The 17,754-nt window shown below is 44.7% G+C and overlaps 1 protein-coding gene across 2 annotated transcripts in view; it reads left to right on the forward strand.

The window, feature by feature from the left end:
- The first annotated feature begins 12,277 nt into the window (after nucleotides 1-12,277).
- Nucleotides 12,278-17,754, forward strand: part of LOC125465790 (tyrosine-protein kinase JAK2-like) — a 125,709-nt gene continuing 120,232 nt past the window's right edge. Inside the window, exons 1-2 of one of the 2 annotated variants that reach the window (XM_048559648.2) lie at nucleotides 12,278-12,407; nucleotides 13,574-13,635. The gene's annotated coding sequence lies outside the window, so the exon portion shown is untranslated. The remainder of the gene's footprint in view (nucleotides 12,408-13,573; nucleotides 13,636-17,754) is intronic. The other variant, XM_048559647.2, reaches the window with a different exon arrangement.

Raw genomic sequence — 17,754 nt, forward strand, 5'->3', positions numbered from 1 at the left:
AGATCAGTTGCATTCCGAACACACTTATCCCTTGGGGTTAGCAGAAAATCGTCAGTCATAATCCAACTCAGCAAATCTCCAAAACAGAACTATTTGTCTGAATGGTTTCGAACTGACAAATCTTGTAACTTGTTTTTGGGCTGTGTTTGTCACAGGACCCTGTCTTAACTTCGAACTAAAGTACAGAAACTGGAATTCAAAGAATAGCCTCAAAAGCAAAGATAGACATTGTGAAACAGAGGACTCTAATAAAGTGCTGTACTTTACTGATGTGAAAATCTACCTACATTGTAACAAAGTGTGAAGCTGGATGAACACAGCAGGCCAAGCAGCATCTCAGGAGCACAAAAGCTGACGTTTTGGGCCTCGACCCTTCATCAGAGAGGGGGATGGGGAGAGGGCTCTGGAATAAATAGGGAGGGAGGGGGAGGCAGACCGAAGATAGAGAGAAAAGAAGATAGGTGGAGAGGAGAGTATAGGTGGGGAGGTAGGGAGGGGATAGGTCAGTCCGTGGAAGACGGACAGGTCAAGGAGGTGGGATGAGGTTAGTAGGTAGGAAATGGAGGAGCGGCTTGAGGTGGCAGGTTTGCGCTCCTGAGATGCTGCTTGGCCTGCTATGTTCATCCAGCTTCACATTTTGTTATCTTGGATTCTCCAGCATCTGCACTTCCCATTATCTCCGACACAATCTATCTATTTTGTGTTTACATTACAAGCTTGATGTCAACGTAAAACCAACTGACAGCAACACTTAAATATCACTCCGAAGCTGAGGTTTAATTCATGTAAGGGCAGAAGTAAAGTGAAACAAGCTGGACCGAATAACCTCTCACCACTATCATTTCGCACTCTGCTGAGTTATGCCTCTTCACAATTATTGTCCTTGAGCAGAATCCCAAGGACTGACCCTGCCTCACACCTTGACTAATCTGCACAGACAGCCTCATCTAATGACTGACCAGGCCCCTGACTTCTGTAGTTTCCCATCAGACTTACTGAAAATCGTGGACCAGTTACCTTGAACCTGAGGGATTGATCATGGTCCACTTCGCAGACTGCAGTAATACAGAACTGTGGCCTTGATTACCCCCAACTGATCATGGGAAAACTCTGGATGAACATCCAGGGTCTGAGCTATAGGGAGGGGCTGAATGGGCTGGGGCTATTTTCCCTGGAGCATCAGAGGTTGGGGCAGGGGGGGGTGACCTTATGGAGGTTTATACAATCATGAGGGGCATGGTCATTTCCACGCGGTAGCAGAGTCCAAAACTAGAGGGGCATAGTTTTAACATAAGAGAGGAAAAATTTAAAAGGGACCTAAGAGGCAACATTTTCACATAGAAGGTGGTGTGTGTATGGAATAAGCTGCCAGAGGGAGTGGTGGAGGCTGGTATAATGCTAACATTTAAATGGCTTCTGGATGGGTATATGAATGTGAAGAGTTTAGAGGAATATGGGCCAAATGCTGGCAAATAGGACTAAAATAGTTTAGGATATCTGGTTGGTATGGACAAGTTGGACCAAAGGGTCAGTTTCCATGTTGTACAGCTCTATGACTCTATGGCTGTATGATTCACCTCAATGCTACCCCTCAAATCTCCAGGTGAGAGCAGGAGAGCCGAGGTGCCCCCTATTTGCACTTGTGGTTGCTGCAGGCACCCTCCTGTTGAGCCATTGTATTCTGGGCCAATGAGATTTTCATTAGGAAGCAGATGCAGCCCATCTTCCCCTCACAGAGTCCCTGAATGGTGGCATTGCACTGTTGTGCCACAGTTAAGGAGCCAGTACAAAGCTTGTTCTAACTATCAATGAGTTCCTCACAAGCTAATGGTTCTGTTGTTTCAGAAAGGGGCTAATTTCAGAAAAGTCAACCCCCATCTATCTCACATCTGCCTTTTCAGAAAGCATACAGATTTGATTCTGGTGTTCAACATAGTACTGACCTTTGGCAGAGTAGATATATGGAGGAAAGTAGGATTGGTTGGATGCATGGCTGGTTTGTGAAGCAGACTGATGCCAACATTATGGGTTCAATTCCTGCGTCAGCTGAGGTTGCAATGAAGGGCTCTCCTTCTCAACCTCTCCCCTCACCTAAGGCATTGTGGCCCTTGGGTTAAGCCATCACCTGTCGTGTCTCTCGAATTAGAGAGTTGTTCTCTGGGGCTATGGCAACGTCAACATTCCATTATATAAAGACAAAGCATTTCCACTGGCAAGAGAATCAGACCAGGTGACTCAGGTTTCAATTCATTGGCTAAAGAACCAGGGAGGGAGCGCGGTGGGGGAGCGTGAAAATGAGGACATTTGTATTTTAAGTAGCAAGTTACGATGATCTGGAATACGCTGCCAGAAAGAGTAGCAGGACCAGATCCAGTCACAACTTTCATAAGAAAGTGGGACATCTACTTGAAAAGGAAAATTTGTAGGGCTATTGGAAAGAACAGAAGAGGGAGATTAAATACAGAAATTACTGGCACACTCCACAGTTCTGGCAGTATCTGTGGAAGGAGGAACAGTTAATATTTCAAGTTTGATATGACTATTACTAAGAACCTTGGCAAATGAGGTTCACTGGAAATGAAATGATACTCCACAGATACATAACTGACCTGTTGATTTTCTCCGCATTTTCTATTCTTGTTTGTTTCGTTCGTTTCAGAATTCCAGCATCTGCTGTTCTTTGTTTTCTTGTTGAAGGTAATTGGCTAATCCTCCAAAGAGCTAGAATGGGCAAAATGGGCTGAATGGCAATAAAAACATAGGGTTTCTATACTTTGTGTGCTTCTTGTTAGTGCTTAAAAGTTGTCTGTGGAAATATGAAAAATATTATAAAATAAAATCCCTCTATCTTTTTCCTTGAGCAAATTCCCATCTGTGAAGGAAGTGAGGAAGAAATGTTGGCCCCTGATGGATGCTAGTGTTCCAGTTTCCCTACCTCAGCCACCAAGCCCCCGCCCCCAACATTTTGTTCATACAGTCACCCTCCCCTTCACTCACCACCACCCACCCGCTCACCATCTTATGCCCCCCACCACTCATACATGGCTGTGGGGTCCAAGTCAATTTCAAATGCCAAAACAGGGTTGCAGTGGGAATAGAGCGCCTGAGAGTCACTGGGTTAGAGTCCGACAACTCACCAAAGCAGTTCTTTGTTTATGTTATATTATGAATATTCACCAATCACAAGTTATAGACTGTAGCTTCCCTCTTCAGAGTTTCTCCATCATCATGTGATCAGGCATCAACGGTAATAAAGCTTCTCATATTCACACTCAATAATTAACTCTTTACTCTACTCTGCACTTAACTCTTAAGGCATGTGATCAATGTTTTCTGCAATCGTTACATTTCTCTCATCCATTTTCCTGGAATGGTAAAGACCAGCATCTGTTTTCCATTCCCTAATTTATTTCAAGAAGCTGTTGGATAACTGTCATCTTTTACTAATGTAGTCTTTGTTAATGTTTACTGTTGTCATAAGTCCCGAAGTACAGTGAAAAGTTTCGTTTTGCATGTGGTACAGGCAGATCATGCCATACAACGTACATTTGGGTACAGAGTGAAGAATACACAGGTGCACAGAGAGCAAGATCAAAATTAGATTTGAAATTTGAGAGGTCCATTCGGAAGTATAATAACAGCAGGGAAGAAGGTGTTCTCGAATCTATTGGTGCGTGTGTTCAAGCTTCTGTATCTGCTGCCTGATGGAGGAGGTTGGAGGAGATTATAACTGGGTGGGAGGGGTCTTTGATGATGTTGGCTGCCTTCCTGAGACAGCGAGAAATGTAGATGGAGTCAGTGGATGGAAGGTTGGTTTGCCTGATGGAATGGGCTATGTTTACAACTCCCTGTAGTTTCTTCCAGTCCTGGGCAGAGCACTTGCCGTACCAAGCCATGATATATCCAGATAGAATGCTTTCTATGGCACATCTATAAAATTTGGTACAGAGATAGTAGGAACTGCCGATGCTGGAGAATCTGAGATAACAAGATGTAGAGCCGGATGAACACAGGAGGCCAAGCAGCATCAGAGGAGCAGGAAGGCCGACTTTTCGGCCCTAGACACTTCAGAAAAAATGTTTTCCTGAATAAGGATCAAGACCCAAAACGTCAGCTTTCCTGCTTCTCTGATACTGCTTGGCCTGCTGTGTTCATCCAGCTCTACACCTTGTTACCCTATATAAAATTTGGTAAGAGTCATTGTGGACCTGCCAAATTTCCTTAGCCTCCTGAAGATGTAGAGGCGTTATTGTGCTTTCTTGACCATTGCAGCAACGTGGGTGGACCAGGACTGATTGCTGGTGATCGTCACTCCCAGAAGGTGGATGCTGTTGACCATCCCCACCTCAGCACCGTTGATACGGACAGGGGCGTGCCCTCCACTCTGCTTCCTGCAGTCAATGACCAGCTCTTTCATTTTGCTGACATTGCGATAGAGATTGTTATCTTTACACCATACCACCAAGCACTCTATCTCTTTCCTGTATTCTGTCTTATCGTTGTTTGAGATCTGCCCTACAACGATGGTGTCAGCAGCGACCTTGCCGATGGAGTTAGGACCAGTCATGAGTGTATTGGGGAGTATAGTAAGGGGCTGAATACACAGCTTTGAGGAGTGCCAGTGTTGGGGATTGTCATGGAGGAAGTGTTGTTGCCTCTTCTCACTGATTGTGGTCAGGAATTGGAGGATTTAGTTGCAGAGGGTGGAGTGGAGACTTTGGCCTCTGAGCTTGGAGATTAGTTTGGAAGGAATTACAGCACTGACGGCAGATTTGTAGTCAATAAGTAGGAGCCTGACGCTGGTATCCTTGTTATCCAGATGTTCCAGGGATGAGTGTAGGGTCAGGGAGATGGAGTCAGCTGTGGACCTGTTGCATCAGTAGGTGAATTGCAAGGGCTCAGGGCAGGCTGGGAAGCTGGAGTTAATGTGAACCATCGCTTTCGGAGCACTTCATTAGTCATTGGGGCATGCTGCATGATTTTACTTTGGTACTGGGATGATGGGATCGTCTTGAAGCAGGTGCAAACTTCAGGGTGAAGGAAGAAAAGGTGAAAGATAGTAAAGGCGCCCCACCATGCTATCAGAAAGGGAGTTCTAGGGTCTTGGCAGAGGCCAATAGCATTCTTGTTCAGGATGGTAAGAAGCTTGGAGAGGGACTTGTAGGGAAGTCATGCCTGTTGCTCTTGTCTTTCCGGATAAGAATGGCCATGAGTTGGGAAGGTGCTGATATCAATGGGGCCTTGGTGAGGTGTCATTGCGTACTTCTTAGGTGGTCCACACTGCTGCCACTGTGTGTTGGCGGTGGGAGGAGTGAATGTGGAAGGTGGTACTAGATTAAGATGGATTACCAGTCTGCTTGGCACAGAGTTTGGTGACAGCCGGAATCCACTTAACTTCTGCGAGGCAGGTTTAGAAGGGAAAGGGGCGCAGGAAACACAAAAAAGATCAAGAAAAATGAGCAGTATAAAGAAACACAGCCTCAACGTTCCACTTTTACATCACCTGGGGCATCAGATAAGGTTTCCTGACGTGCTTGTTTAAGTCAACAGTTAGCATGGTTTAAGAAGAATCAGTTAAGCAGCATGTCATTCAGGGCCTAGTAAAGAAACACAAAGAACTCTCCAATCTAACAATCACATTGTCTGCTGACGTCTTCTAGAATGTGACATCTGCGAGCCCTTTTTGGGGCCAGCAATAACACACACAAAGAAAGAAACCACATTCGCTTGTAAATTTCCTACTCTGAGCTGTTCAAGGCTTGCTCAATGCATCGATGCTATGCATGACACGCTAGTTTAGCAAGGTCACTGTTTACACCACAAGCTGATGCTTTCTTACTCCTGCACTAGATTGCCAGGAAGCACAGAGAGGAGGAGGGTACGGGCTGCGGGGGAGGGGGGAGGGATGCTGGTGAACGAGAGTGGGGGAGGTCGGGAGCTGGCTGTTTCCCGTCAATATGTCGATGGTGTTCAGGAACTGCTTGCCCCAGTGCACATGAGTATGAGATAACAGGCTTTTCACAAACACACAATGATGGGAAAACGTTTGAGCTCGAACTTAAGGACAATGCTTCAAAGTTAAAGGACACCACACAGAGTGACACACAGTTATAAGAATTAAGCACATAGGTTGACAAGGAAAGAGCTGTTAAGGGAAAATGATCTCAAGACAAAACAAAATCAAGAAAGAAAAAGATGATGGAATTTTTCAGAAAAATCAAATTTCCAACTGCTGGTTACAATGATAACAGTTCCTCACTGATATTTAACGTCCAGCTAAACTTTTCAACTAAGATTACAGTTGAAGAACAGCATTTTTAACAATGTACCCCATTTTTGTTTGAATTCAAAGTGATGACCTCACAACCATAGCTGGTTGTCACAAAAAATACCCATCTGATTCATCAATGCCCTTGGGGTAGGAAATTACCATCCTTACCGGGTCTGGCCGAGACCCACAGCAACGTGCTTGATATTTAGTTATTCTCTGGGCAATGAGGTTTAGACAATAAATACTGGCCTATCCTGCAACATCCACATCCAGCAAACCCTAAAACCTCCCTCAGGGTTACATTGAAGTTTCAGCATAGATTAAGCAAAGCAATATATGATGAATGGAGGATGCTTGGAATCTCCGCAGAGCAGAGGGATCTTGGTGGGCATGTACACTAACCCTAGCACATAACGTCCCCTCATGCTTCATGTATCAGTAAAGCTGGATAAAGGTGTTAAGACACCATTTGCCCTTATTAGAGTCATAGAGTAATACAGCATGGATTTGGCCCAAACCAGTCCATGCTGACCATGGTGCCCATTTAGCTAGTACCAATTGCCCGCATTGGGTTGCTATCCCTCGAAACCTTTCCCATTCATGTACCTATTCAAATGTTTTTTAAATGTTGCTACTGTAACAGCCTCAACCTTTTTCTCTGGCAGCCCATTCCATATACGCACCACTCTCTGTGTGAAGAAGTTACCCCTCAGGTCCTTCTTAAATCTACACCCCCTCACCTTAAACCTGTGCCCTCTAGTTTTCAATTCCCCGTCCCTGGGAAAAAGACTATACGCTATCTGTGCTCCTCATGACTTTATCTACCTCAATAAGGGCACCCCTCATTCTCCTATGTTCCAAGGAATAAAGTCCTATCCTGGCCAACCTCTCCCTATAACTCAAGCCAACTACTCCTGGCAACAACCTTATAAATCTTCTTTGCACACCTTCCAGTTTAACTACATCTTTTCTACAACAGGGCGACTAAAACAGTAGATAATACTCCAAGTGTGGCCTCACCACCGACTTATCCAACTGTAAAATAATGTCCCAATTCCGATACTCAATGCCTCGACCAATGAAAGCCAGCATGTCCACCTGTGATACCACTTTCAATGAACTATGTACTTGTATTCAAAGGTCCCTCTGTTCCACAACACTCCTTAGGACCTTTTTTCATTTACTGTGCACATCCTGCCTTGGTCTGACATTCCAAAGTGCAATGCCTTACACTTATCTGTATTGAATTGCATTCGCCAATCCTCAGCTCACTTCCCCATCTGATCAAGGCCCCTCTGTAATTTTTGATAACCTTCTGCACTATCAACAAAACCTCATTTTGTATCATCTGCAAACTCATTGATCGTGCCTTGTATATTCACATTCAGGTCATTTACGAAATAACAAACAAAAAAGGCCCCAGCGTCGACCCCTGAGGCACTAGTCACAGGTTTCCAGTCTGAGAAACAACCTTCAACCTTTACCCTCTGCTTCCTCCTATCGAGCCTATTTTGAATCCAGTTAACTAGCTCTCCTGGGATTCCGTGTGTCCTAACGGACATTGAAGCTCTGGTCATGAAAAAGAAGGCAGCATACATTGGGTTTTAAGCTATCAGGCTTAAGTGAATCCCTAGAAGACTACAAAAAGTGTAGGAGTACACCGAGGGAAATCAGAGAGCAAAAAAAGGGTATGAGATGGAGCTGGTAGATAAGGTTAAAGATAATCCCAAGTGGGTCTATAGATGGATTAAAAGTAAAAGGGTGGCTCGGGACTACCCCGCCTTTCAGGACCTAGTCAAAGGCCTTACTATATATACAAAACAGCCACTGCCCTACCCTCACCTATCCTCTCGGTTACTTTTTCAAAAAATTCTAAAAGATTTGTCAGGCATGACCTTCCTTACACAAACCCATGCTGACACTACCTAATCAGACCCTAACTATCCAAAGATAATGGGAACTGCAGATGCTGGAGAATTCCAAGATAATAAAATGTGAGGCTGGATGAACACAGCAGGCCAAGCAGCATCTCAGGAGCACAAAAGCTGACGTTTCGGGCCTAGACTACTAGTCTAGATGCTGCTTGGCCTGCTGTGTTCATCCAGCCTCACATTTTATTACCCTAACTATCCAAACGTTGGTTGATCCTGTCCCTCAGTATCCTCTCCAATATGTGTGTGTATGCAATCCAAAATATTCCCACTTGTTTCCCTTATTTCCTTAGCATCCATGATCCTCTCCTCAGTAAACACTGATACCATTGAAGAAGCATTTTAATGTCATTAATGCCATTACAAATGGCAAGGCATACAAGACTATGGGCTAAGAGCTGGAAATTAGGATTAGAACAGTGAGGGTTCTGAAGAAGGGTCACTCGACCTGAAAAGTTAACTCTGATTTCTCTCCACAAATGCTGCCAGGCCAGCTAAGCTTTTCCAGAAAATTCTGTTTTTGTTTAGAATAGTAAGCTGTTTGGACTAACGAAGACATGATCGGCCAAAGGGCCTTTTTTTCATACTGTGGACCTCCATGACTCTATGACACCGTGTGCTTCAGGAAAATATTCATCCAAATGATTCCGGGAATGATGGGCTCCAGTTACTTGGGAAGATTGGAGTATCTGAGCTTATCCCCTTTGGGGAAGGGGAGATTTGATGGAGGTGGTCAAAAACAGAAGCAGTGTGGGCCGGTCTGACAGAAAACATTGACCCCATGGAATGGTGGAGAAAGAAATGTTACTGATTTAAAATGATTTGTTAAAGATGGCAATTAAAGATTTGTAATTAGAGACTAACCTTTACACCACACAGATTATGAATCTGGAATGCAGTGCCAGAGAGTGACGGATGTGGACTCAGACGGTATTTTGGATCAGGATAGGATAATCATTTGAGGAGCAAATAAAATATTGTCGTTTGACAGGAAAGGTCTGGGGAGAGGAATTAGAGGACCTGAGGATAGCAAATGTTGCCCCCTTGTTCAGGAAGGGGAGGAGAGACAATCCTGGTAATTACAGGACAGCGAGCCTTACTTCGATTGTGGGTAAAGTGTTGGAAAGGATTATAAGAGATAGGGTTTATGATCGCCTAGAAAGGAATAATTTGATCAGAGATCGTCAACACGGTTTTGTGAAGGGTAGGTCATGCTTTACAAACATTATTGAGTTCTTTGAGAAGGTGACCAAACAGGAGGATGAGGGTAAAGTGGTTGATGTCGTGTGTATGGAATTCAGTAAAGCGTTTGATAAGGTTCCCCATAGTAGGCTATTGCAGAAAATACGGAGTCATGGGATTGAGAGTGATTTAGCAGTTTGGATTAGAAATTGGCTAGCTGTAAGAAGACTGAGGATGGTGGTTGATGGGAAATGTTCATCTTGGAGTTTAGTTACTAGTGGTGTGCTGCAAGGATCTGTTTCGGTGCCACTGCGGTATGGGGGCGTAGAACGATGGGTTCGTAAATTTGCGAATGACACTAAAGTCAGTGGAGTTGTGGATAGTGTGGAAGGATGTTGCAGGTTACTGAGGGACATAGATAAGCTGCAGAGCTAGGCTGAGAGGTGGCAAATGGAGTTTAATGTGGAAAAGTGGGAGGTGATTCACTTTGGAAGGAGTATCAGGAATACAGAGTACAGGGCTAATGGTAAGATTCTTGGTAGAGTGGATGAGCAGAGAAATCTCGGTGTCCATGTATATAGATGCCTGAAAGTTGCCACCCAGGTTGATAGGGTTGTTAAAAAGGCATACAGTGTGTTAGGATTTATTGGTAGAGGGATTACGTTTCGGAGCCATGAGGTCATTAATTTCTTAATTGAAACATATAAAATAATCAGCGGGTTAGATAGGGTGGATAGGGGGAGCCTTTTTCCTAGGATGGTGACGGCGAGCACGAGGAGGCATAGCTTTAAATTGAGGGGTGAAAGATATAGGAGAGATGTCGGAGGTAGTTTCTTTACTCAGAGAGTAGTAAGGGAATGGAACGCTTTGCCTACAATGGTAGTAGATTCGCCAACTTTAGGTACATTTAAGTCGTCATTGGATAAGCATATGGACGTACATGGAATAGTGTAGGTTAGATGGGCTTGAGATCGGTATGACAGGTCGGCACAACATCGAGGGCCGAACGGCCTGTACTGTGCTGTAATGTTCTCTGTTCTATGTCAGGTTGCAGCTGTACAAAACTCTGGTACGGCCGCACTTGGAGTATTGTGTACAGTTCTGGTCGCCGCACTATAGGAAGAATGTGGAAGCATTGGAAAGGCTGCAGAGGAGATTTACCAGGATGTTGCCTGGTATGGAGGGAAGGTCTTATGAGGAAAGGCTGAGGGACTTGAGGCTGTTTCTGTTAGAGAGAAGAAGGTTATGGGGTGACTTAATAGAGACATACAAGATGATCAGAGAATTAGATAGGGTGGACAGTGAGAGCCTTTTTCCTTGGATGGTGATGGCTAGCATGGGGGGACATAGCTTAAAATTGAGGTGTGATAGATATAGGACAGATATCAGAGGTAGTTTCTTTACTCAGCCGGGGGTTGGGGGGGTGGGGGATGTGAATCTGTGAAACTCATCGCCACAGAGAGTTGTAGAGGCCAAGTCATTTGAGTATATTTAGGACAGAGATAGATAGGCTCTTGATCAGGAAGGGGATCAAGGGTTACAGGGAGAAGGCAAGAGAATGGAATTGAGAAACTTATCAGCCACGGTTGAACAGTGGAGCAGAATCAATGGGCCGAATGGCCTATTCTACTCTGGTATTTAATGGCCTTAACCTGAAACTCTAGTCTAGACCCACTGCCATTGCACTACTGCCTCCTCTATAATCCAGGAGAAACCAAAGAGAAACAGTTTAAATGACCAAAAAGTCAAAAGAGAACATCAGAGGCACTGCACCTAGTGTATCGACAACACGGGGTGTGACAGGGCCATTGGCAAGGAGAAGCAGCAACCAGTAGCCAGAACAAAATGAGTCCATAACTAACGGATCAGATCTGCAGTCCTGCCACATCCAGCCATGAATGGTAGCGGCCAATTAAACAATTCAATAGAGGAGGAGGCTCCACAAATATCTCCAATCTCAATAATGACAGAGCCCAACACACCACTGCAGAGCTCTGAATCTGTCTTCCGTCAGATGTACAGCGAGAATGCGCCATTTAGGCCTCCTCCTGAAGCATCCAGCCTCACAGCTGACAACCTCCAACCAATTCAGTTCAGGCCACATGATAGCAGGAAATGGCTGTACACACTGGATAACTGCAACCACTATGGGTTCTACCAACATTCCTGCTATTGTGCTCCATGGCTCGTCCCTAGCCAAGCTGCTCTGGGGTAATTATAGCATTGGCTTCCACTCAGCAATGTGGGAAATTGCCCAGCCTAGTCCTGTTCTTAAAGAGCAGGACATTTCCAACCTCAGCCAGTTACCAAGATAACAAGGTGTGGAGCTGGATGAACACATCAGATCAAGCAGCATCAGAGGCGCAGGAAAGCCTGATGTTCCTACTACCTCAGCCGGTTATTGCTCCGTCTGTCTACTCTCAATCGTCACCGAAGTGATAGGAAGGAGGGCTAACAGCAGTATCAGGTGGCACTTACTCAGCAATAACCTGCTCAATTTGACTTCTGTTTGGTCTAATTACAGCTTTGGCCCAAACATAAATTCCAGGGGTGAAGCGAGAACGACTACCCTTGACATCAGGACAACATTTGACTAAGTTCAGCCTCAAGAAACCTGAACAAAACTAGAGCCAATGGAAATCGGGAAGAAATATCCAAAGAGCAAGAAACAAAGAACTGTGGATCTTGAAAATCTCAAAGAAAATCATAAATTACTGGAAGTCATTGCCTCTTGTCAAATCACTTCACAGTGTGAACTACCTGTAGAGTGCAGTGACTATTGTTATGTCGGCTTACACTGTTGTGTAGGTTAAGGAGGGGAAGTTTGAGCCTGGTGAGAAGCAGGAAGCTGCTCAGCAATTGATGTCTCATTCATCCTGAACAGGAAGTCTAAAGCACATACAGTAAACGCCACTGCTCAGAGCAGAACAGTCAGATACAGCATGGAGAAATTTCTAACCGCTTGCTGCTTTCGCCCCGCAATGTGGAAACCTCACAGAGGATAGGAGAAGAAACATTTCAGGGTAAGGAACCTTTATTGGCTGTTTTTACAATATTAATATATGTTTTGTAGATTGTTGTACAGTTTGTTCACATATTCATATTTGAGACACACACATAAGCTCTCATATACATACAGACTATACCACGCAACCATTCACATATATGCAAAAATACTCACTTTAACACAAACAAATACATACACTCAAACAAGAACACACACTCAGACACAAACACTCGTACATGCACTCAAAAACACACAGGCACACACATACAAAGTCAAACACATACACACACAAAACAAATACATACACATGCTCACAGTGAAACACACGGACACTAAGACACAAACACTCACACATAGCTGTGTTAAAACAGACACACACACAGACAAACATTAACTCATACACACAGACAAACGCATACACACACAAACTCTCACACACACCAACTCATACACACACACACAAACGCACACGCACAAACTCTCTCTCACACACACACAAAAGCTCTCACACACACAAACTCATTCTCACACACACAAATTCATTCACACACACACACACACACACACACACACACACACACACACACACACACACACACACACACACACACACAACTACACACTCAGCTATATACAAATGTTTACACTACATATACTTTCCAGTAAGAGTTAATTGTACTAGAACATGTTAAATTTGCAGTCTTTATTCCAGAACTGTTTGACCTGATGTCGAAGCTGCCTGACACAAATAGCAGCCAATAATGTGTTTTGATGTGCAGTTACTGTTGTAATGTGGAAAACATAGCAGCAAACTGTTGCACAGCAAGCTCCCACAAACTGTAATGTGGGAATAAGCAAATAACCAGCTATTACTGATGTTAAATGAAGAATTAATTGTGACCAAGACATTTGGGAGAAAACTGGCTACTTCTTCCCAGATCTGACATGGGATTGCTTACATCCAGCTGATTGGACAAGTAGGGCATCAGCCAAAGTCTCATCCAGATGGCAGGGCCTCCGGCATGTGGTACTGTAGCAAACGTGTCAGTCTTATTTCTATGTTCATGCGTCCAGAATGGGGACAGCCTTCAACCTTCTGAATCAGATGTGACACTATTGAGCACTGAATCACGGCTGATACCTTTCAAACTGACCTTCTGCATGACTGTTGTGTTCTTCCAGGCTGCAGTGGAGACTGGAGCACCCGGGAGCCCACATTCAACGTGTGAGCTGCGTGTTACCAGGTAGGGTGGGTTAGATGCCCCTGCCTGATTCACATTCCCCTGCATCTAGTAGATTGAAGGATCAGGTGGGTTTTAAAAGGGAGAAATGATTGCTTTGCTCCTTTAGATTACCATACAACCGATCAGTGAATCTGGAGATCTAAACATCCTTTCCTTTCCCCACTGTTTTGTTCAATCTCTCAGTTACAATGGGGTTTCAATAAACAGTGCAGTTTACCCAAGTCAATCTTACAGTACTGTTTGTTGGAGCTTGCAAAGTGGCCATTGACTGCGGTCTTCCCTGTATTAGACTATCCTGTAAAATTACTTCAATGACTGTAAAGCACTTTAGGACGTCCTGTGGTCATGAAAGACACTACATAAACACAACTCCACTTGTCAATTTCATTTTCAATCCATGTTCTAAATGACTCAGGTTGAATTCACAACAAGAATTTGTGTCATTTAGCCACCCAATCCACAATTATTCAGCAAAGCCAATAGAAGGTTATGATTTATTGTGAGGGGAATTGAATACAAGGGTATGAAGGTTATAAGCAATTTGTAGACAGTACGGACTACAGATGGCTTGAAGCTAGAATCAATAAACATGGAGCTGGAAAAGCACAGCAGGTCAAACAGCACCCGAGGAGCAGGAAAGCTAACGTTTTGGGCTGAAACCTTTCATCACAAGTGCTTGACTTTCCTGCTTCACATTTACTGACAGTAAGGAGGTTATATTTCAGTTGTATAGCTTATTAGTGAGACTGCATCTGGAGTATGGTGTATTTTACTGGTCCCTGTACATATAGAAGGATGGTTAATGTGTTGGAAGCAACTCAGAGAAGAGTTACTGGATTAATACCTGGAATGAGTGAATTGCCTTAAAAGAAGAGACAAGACAGGCTAGGCCAGTATCCTCTGGTGTTTAGAAGAAGATCTTGAGGCGACTTGACCAAGTGGATATAGGAAGGATGTTCGGCTCTTATAAGAGAATCTAGAGCTCGAGGGCTTAAAACTAAGGGGTCACCATTCAAGACAAAGCTGCGGGAACTTCTCTTTCTGTCAGATGATTGCAAGTCTTTGGAATTCCCAAAGGGCAATGGATGGAGAGTTTTAAATAGCTTAAGGCTGCATTAGATTGATTGTCAATTAGGGGGAGGATGTAAGATTGTTGGAGATGTGCAGGAATGCAGAGTTGAGGCTGAAGCCAGATCTGCCAAGCTGTTATTGAATGGCGGAGCAGGCTCAAAGGGCTGGCTGGCCTATCCATGTTTGTTGACTGTGCATGGCTACATTTTGCTGGAGAGATCACCCAGCTTCAATCCTGAGTTCTGTTTAACCTGTTCAAAGACAGCAATGTCAACTAGAGTCTGTGGACTGTTTGGTGAATAGGCTTGGCAAATTGGAAGGCGAGCAGCTCATTTTAGTGAGCCCTGCTGTAATCCTTGCCCCTCTGAATGGCTGACACTATGGCATCAAGGGATTACATCTAAACCCAGTGCTGCAGCCATCCCTGGCTCTGCCCTAATCCTGAGCCATTTTCCCGAGGGGAAAGAGCAGGTGAGAATTATTGCAGGCAGTGGGTAGAGAGTCGACCTGTTAAATTCCATTAAGACTGACTGCTGTGGGATGATGGGAACATTGCTGTTGCCCTCCATACTCCCAGAGATGTTAAGGAAAAATGTAGTTGCTGGGATTTTCATGCAGCAGGGCAGGGCCCCAGTGCTGCATGTGAGTGTGGAAGCTTCCCAGCGTGGTCAGCTTCAGGCACTAAGGGCACTATAAATTTAAAGTTTAGAAATGAGACATGTGCCTTCAGGCACCTACCAAGGTAACCTGGTGCTCCATCTCAGAAACAGGGTCTCGCCTCGCGAGCTGCTATTGTCCTTGAGATTGGCCTCCAGCCACTCATTTAACAATGGGAAGGAGATGGCCAAGTGGTATTGTCGCTGGACTATTAATACAGAAACCCAGATAACGTTTTGGGGACCTGGGTTCAAATCCCTGCCACAGCAGAAGGTGGAAATTGAATTCAATAAATATCTGGAATTAAGAATCTAATGATGGCCATGAATCTATTGTTGATTGTCGGAAAAACCCATCAGGCTCATTAATGTTGTGATCAGAGATAATGGGAACTGCAGATGCTGGACAATCCAAGATAACAAAGTGTGGAGCTGGATGAACGCAGCAGGCCAAGCAGCATCTTAGGAGCACAAAAGCTGACGTTTCAGGCATAGACCCTTCATCAGAAAAGGGAGATGGGGAGAAGGTTCTGGAATAAATAGGGAGAGAGGGGGGGTGGACTGAAGATGGCTAGAGGAGAAGGTAGGTGGAGAGGATAGTATGGGTGGGGAGGTAGGGAGGGGATATGTTAGTTCGGGAAGGACGGACAGGTCAAGGGGGTGGGATGGGGTTAGTAGGTAGGAAATGGAGGTGCGGCTTGAGCGTAGGGGAACGCTTTGCAAAACACTTATGCTCGGTTCACAGTAAACAACTGCACCTCCCAGTCGCGAACCATTTCCACTCCCCCTCCCATTCCTTAAACGACATGTCCATCCTGGGCCTCCTGCAATGCCATAATGATGCCACCCATAGGTTGCATGAACAGCAACTCATATTCCGCTTGGAAACCCTGCAGCCCAATGGTATCAATGTAGACTTCACCAGCTTCAAAATCTCCCCTCCCACTACTGCATCTCAAAACCAGCCCAGCTTGTCCCCTCCTGCCTAACCTGTTCTTCCTCTCACCTATCCCCTCCTCCCACCCCAAGCCGCACCCCTATTTCCTACCTACTAACCTCATCCTGCCCCCTTAACCTGTCCGTCCTCCCCAGACTGACCTATCCCCTGCCTACCTCCCTACCCATACTCTCTTCTCCACCTATCTTCTCCTCTATCCATCTTCAGTCCACCTCCACCTCTCTCCCTATTTATTTCAGAATCCTCTCCCCATCCCCCTTTTCTGATGAAGGGTCTAGTCCCGAAACGTCAGCTTTTGTGCTCCTGAGATGCTGCTTGGCCTGCTGTGTTCATCCAGCCCCATACTTTGTTATCTTAGGTTCACTAATGCCCTTTAGGGGAAGGAAACTGCCATCCTTACTTCATCTGGCCTACATGTGACTCCAGACCCACAGTAATGTGGTTGACTCTGATCTGCTGTCTGGGCAATTAGGGATGGGCCACAAAAGCTGCCATGCCAGCGACACCCTCATCCTGTAAATGAATTAAGGGAAAAAAATTCAGAGGAAATCACAAAAATAGAAAAAAAGCAAAGAACATCAGATCCTGAAATTAGAAACATGGTAATTCTGAAGAAGGGAAACATTACTTCCACTTTCCCTTCCCAAATGCTGGCAGCTCAGCTGAAATTTTCTAGAAATTTCTGATTTTATATTGGTAGAAATCACAGTTGGATGTCCATCTCAAAATAATGTGAACGTCTGCCCCCAAAGGGTTGCCAAGCCAGAGGGGAGAACCCAGTCCTCTGATTTTTAACAGTCAACAATCTGGTTCAAAATAATCCTCTCAATAATGTGCATAATGCTTTGGGGAATGTAAAATATTTGGTGCTGAAAAGAGGCTTCACCTTGTGAGAGAAACTAGAAGTAGGGGACACAGCCTAAAAATGAGAGCTATCCCATTTAAGACAGAGATGAGGAGGGTTTATATTCTCTCAGAAGCTCAAGAATCTTTGTAGCTCTCCTCCCCAGGAATGGTTAGGTGTGGGCCATTGACAGACAAAAACAATCTTGGCCAACAAAGAGGTCGGTGGGAAAGTGGAGTTAAAGCCACAGTCAGATCAGCTATCGCCTTATTGAATGCTGCTGTCGGCTGCAAAGTTGAATGGTCTCTAACTTATGAAATTTGTATTTCTGCATTTTTTTGTTTAGTGTTAATTAAAGTAACTAACCACGAATCCCTCATCCATGTTTTGGTCAGTATGCCACAGAGTGTAGTACAAAATCATGGTGGAGATGGTGGTGACGGTGGGGATGGTGATGGTGGGGATGGTGAAGATGGTGGTGAAGACGGGGACAGTGGTGATGGTGTTAATGGAGGTATTGGTGATGGTGGAGATGGTGGGGATGGTGGTGATGGTGGGGATTGTGGAGACAGTGATGTTGGTGGAGATGG

Source organism: Stegostoma tigrinum, chromosome 30 (genome assembly GCF_030684315.1).
Source record: "Stegostoma tigrinum isolate sSteTig4 chromosome 30, sSteTig4.hap1, whole genome shotgun sequence".
In the NCBI taxonomy this organism is placed as follows: Eukaryota; Metazoa; Chordata; class Chondrichthyes; order Orectolobiformes; family Stegostomatidae; genus Stegostoma; species Stegostoma tigrinum.